The sequence below is a fragment of the Etheostoma spectabile genome, unplaced genomic scaffold (assembly GCF_008692095.1).
Source record: "Etheostoma spectabile isolate EspeVRDwgs_2016 unplaced genomic scaffold, UIUC_Espe_1.0 scaffold378, whole genome shotgun sequence".
Taxonomy (NCBI): Eukaryota; Metazoa; Chordata; class Actinopteri; order Perciformes; family Percidae; genus Etheostoma; species Etheostoma spectabile.
In genome coordinates, this window is record NW_022605595.1 from 56,518 (window position 1) to 60,727 (window position 4,210).

At 40.5% G+C, this 4,210-nt stretch overlaps 1 protein-coding gene and 1 long non-coding RNA gene across 2 annotated transcripts in view; one reads left to right on the plus strand and one right to left on the minus strand.

Moving 5' to 3' along the window:
- LOC116686446 (uncharacterized) overlaps window positions 1-4,210 on the plus strand; it is a 75,300-nt gene that overhangs the window by 22,343 nt on the left and 48,747 nt on the right. The window lies entirely within an intron of this gene.
- The window catches only part of LOC116686468 (uncharacterized), a 26,419-nt gene that overhangs the window by 21,184 nt on the left and 1,025 nt on the right, over window positions 1-4,210 (minus strand). The gene's annotated exons all lie outside the window — the stretch shown is intronic.

Genomic DNA, 4,210 nt, shown 5'->3' on the forward strand with positions numbered 1-4,210 from the left:
AAGACACACATGAAATGTCACACAGGAGAAAAAGCTTACAGTTGCTCAGTTTGTAAGAAATATTTTACACAGAGTGGAAATTTACGGTCGCACATGAGAATCCACACAGGAGAAAAACCTTTCAGCTGCTCTGAATGTGGTAAAGCTTTTACACAGAAACTTAGTGTACAGAGACACATGGCCCACCACACAGGAGAAAGAGCTTTTAGCTGCTCTGAGTGTGGGAGAAGATTTGGCCGCAAGTCATCTCTAAGGAGACACATGAGAACTCACACAGGAGAGAAATCTTTCAGCTGCTCAGTCTGTAAGAAATCCTTTACACAGAAAGGAGGTTTACAGAGACACATGATAATTCACACCGGAGAAAAACCTTTTAGCTGCTCTGTCTGTACAAAATCTTTTAGTGAAAGACGAAGTTTAAATAGACACATGAAATCTCACCAAAACAAAAAAGCCTTTAGCAGACGCTCCATAGTCATGCGCCATCTTGAAATATATTAGCCGGTAAGGGACGTAAAGGACATATGTTTTTAACTCACAGCTGCTGCTGCTAATGGGTATCGTTGCTTCCCGGCCCCAGCAAGATAGATTACGACATGTGATCTCAACGCTAGATGGGAGAAATTCTTACACGATGTAGCTTTAAACTCTCTGAACCAAGATTCAAGATGTAAGAAAACATTCAGCTGCTCTGAGTTTGGGAGAAGATTTGGAACAAAGCAACATCTGAATGACCACAGGAGAAAGACCGGGGGGACTTTTATATAACACAATAAAGGAAAGGGTAAAAGCCAAAAGCATAATATGAGCACTTTAAATTAAAAGATATTTGTTCTTGTGTTATATTGTATTTATTTATTATTTCATGTATATTCTGTATGTGTGTCAGATATTTTGCTGCTGTAGGACTGATATTTTACATTTTGGGATTCATTTAAAAAAGGGATTTCTAAATCCTCGCCTCAGCCTGCTATAACATCTTGGTGTTTGCTGCCCTCTACTGGGCTCAACATGCAACAACTACCACACCCAACACACAATCTACTACACACCCAACTCAATGTACTAGAGCTGGAACTGTTCAGAATGTTTCTGTACAATGATAAAGCTTTGATTAATAATGAAATTGTCTCTTTCTGTCACATCTGAAAACATAAATTAATAATTAATTAATTGCACAGTGAAAGAGTGGTGACCACTCCTTCCTTCCTGTACTGTCCTCTTTACACTATCCTATGCATGTGTGCGTGTGTAGGGTTCATAAGGCTGTAACATAACATGATCTTGTCTAGCATCTGGAGATTGTCTCAAAATATATTAAATAGATAAATAAAATGTATAAAAAATACATTAATTAATCTATGCCCTCAGTTTTTAGAAACTAACTTAATAATTCAATATTTAACAACAGTAAAACAGGGTTCCTAAATGTAACTAAATATATCCTCATGAAAGAAATCAAAACAAAAAGTGAACTAGAATACCGGGGCTTTTATTTTGCCGGCGGCCCCCGGCCGGAAGTGGTGCTGCTGTAGTTTCCGGGTGCTGAGCAGCGGGAGCAGTGAGGAGAGAAGCCGTTAGCTGAATCCAAATCAGGGAATCCCAAACAGCGTTTCTTAGTTAGTTCATCAGAGATGGAGCGACCCCGGAGACAGCTGGAGGAGACCAAGCTGGGGGGGGAAGGTTAGTCTGAGAGGCCGCCACAAGCTAAGCTAACGTTAGCCTGCTAGCTGCTAGCATGCTGCTAGCTCCTGGAGCTAACGGGTTTATACAGAAGACTCATTGAGTCGTTTTTGTAAGAGATTAAATCTGTTGCTGAGATTATTCCTGAAACAGAACACGTTTCCCGGGCAACGCGTTGCTCATTAGCTTCTACACACATATTACTCCTGTTGTAGGATGTGTTAGCCTACTTTAGCTTTTGAAATTAGCCATGATGGTAACCGGTGTTATGTCCTACTGGTTTCTGTATGTTGTGTTCACCTACCAGCTACAGATTCGTCAACAATAACAAACATATTCCTGGAGATTTTCAAATGGTTTACCAGATTTACTCTGAGTAACATCACAGCCACCTCCAACGAATACGAGATGTAAAAACATAATCATTCAGGTTCGGGTCCAGCTGGTTTCGAGCTTATGGCAAATATGAATAGTTAAAACACACGTGACTTTCATTACTCGATGCCAGACCCTAATCCTTTCTGATTTGGGTCGGTACTAAGCTAAGGTTAGCCGCTTAGCTAGCTCCTGCTAACGTGTTGTTGTTTCGTGAAACAGGTCGGGGAGAAGAGGAACTTTAACATGAAGTCAGAGAGGAAGCTAGCAGGGGACCAGGGGACAGGTGGGACACCGTCACATCTCAAATATATATACATAGAAAGATATACAAGTTGGAGTGGATACATGGATATACAAGCTTTGTCTGTGTACATCTATACAGAAGTTACTGTATGTGTGTATACATGTATATAGAATCTATGTATTCTCTCTTTCACTCTGCAATGTATGTCTTTTGCAACAAAACTGAAAATCTTTAGCAGCAAAACTGAACTGAAGAGAAACAAAATTGAAAACAACAATAATGTGTCAAACAAAAGAAGAAGTCTCAAAAGTCACAAAACAAGTGCCAGAAAATAAAGAAAAGTGACAAAGGTTGAAAACAACAAGTGTTGAAAAGGCGACAAAACCATTAAAATAAGCAACAAAAACTTTGAAAGTATTGTCAAAAAATGTGACAACTGCTGAAAATGTGTGTGTGTGTGTGTGTGTGTGTGTGTGTGTGTGTGTGTGTGTGTGTGTGTGTGTGTGTGTGTGTGTGTGTGTGAGAGACACTGTTTCTGCCGCTGTATATGAGATCTATCATGCGGCACATGAGTGCCAAAGACGAAGAGTCGCCACCTGTCCCGTGTGTCTGTTCCCTGGATGTATAAAAATAATGTTCAGCTCGTCCAAATGCTCTCCGGTTGTTTTTACGTTCATATACATGGGTGGGCCGCAAAAACACTTAGGTGCTGCGCCTAAGCTGTATAATAGCAGGGAAAACCCTGCATTTAGCTAGTAAGCAATCAGCATCTAGCTAGTAAGCTTTCAGCCCACCTTTGGTGTGGACTCTACTCCGAAGCAGCCATGCAGGACGTGTGAATGTGTCCTAAAGCCCCCTTTAGAAACTTCTACAGGTTTGTGGTGATTCGTGGGCTTTGGCTTAGAGCTACGCTTCCTTTGGACTAACTAACTAACTAACTAACTAACTAACTAACAGAAGCTTGTTAATAACTAAAAAAAAACAAATATATTTAGTCCACAGTCAATGAAGACAAACAAAATCAACATGCCTTAAGTTTGAGGAACTGTCTTCTTAAAATTGTTGCTGAATAATTGTCAGTGTTGGATTTTGCCACGTTTAATGGAATTGTAGATTTTAAATTGTAAAAGTATTCACACAGCTTGTGTTTCAGCTTTACCTCAAGATGTTCTGGAAGTGATTGTTGGTGAAGAGGAGCAGCGGGAGTGTAGCTCCAGTGTGGACCAGCAAAAGCCAGAGCCCCCCCCACACATTAAAGAGGAACTGTGGAACAGTCAGGAGGGAGAGCAGCTTCAAGGGCTGGAGGAGGCAGATATCACCAAGTTCCCATTCACTCCTGTCCCTGTGAAGAGTGAAGATGATGAAGAGGAAGCTCAGTCCTCACAGCTTCATCAGAGACAAACTCAACACATGGAAACAGAAGGTAATTGTGACGTTTTGAAGGAGAGGGGTGAACCTCCGTCAGGTTTGAGAAGTCATGTGACACTGTGGTTATGTGATTACACAGCAAAAATAATGCTTATAGACAATAATCAGTGCAACTGTCTTTTGTTATCTGAGCCAGTGGGTGCATGTAGATGTTAAACGCCCCCAGAATGGAGCGTTGGGGAACTCTACATTTCATATTTGTCCGCTCAGATGTTTATCTATTTATATACACAGAGTACTCCCTGTTCTTTAAGTAGGATTCAAATCAGACCATCAAATTGAACAAGACTAAGATTAGCATTAGGTATAATTGTCAGTCTTTACAGCACTTGGGCTGAAAGTTTGAATGCAGAAACATGAAAAAGCAGTTTTTTACAACGTAAAGAGATTTGAAAAGAGACTCTGTACTGTTGATGCTTTCTCTCTGTGAATGTGTTAACATTTCTCTCTTTGTGTTTCCTGCAGATGTTGAGCAGC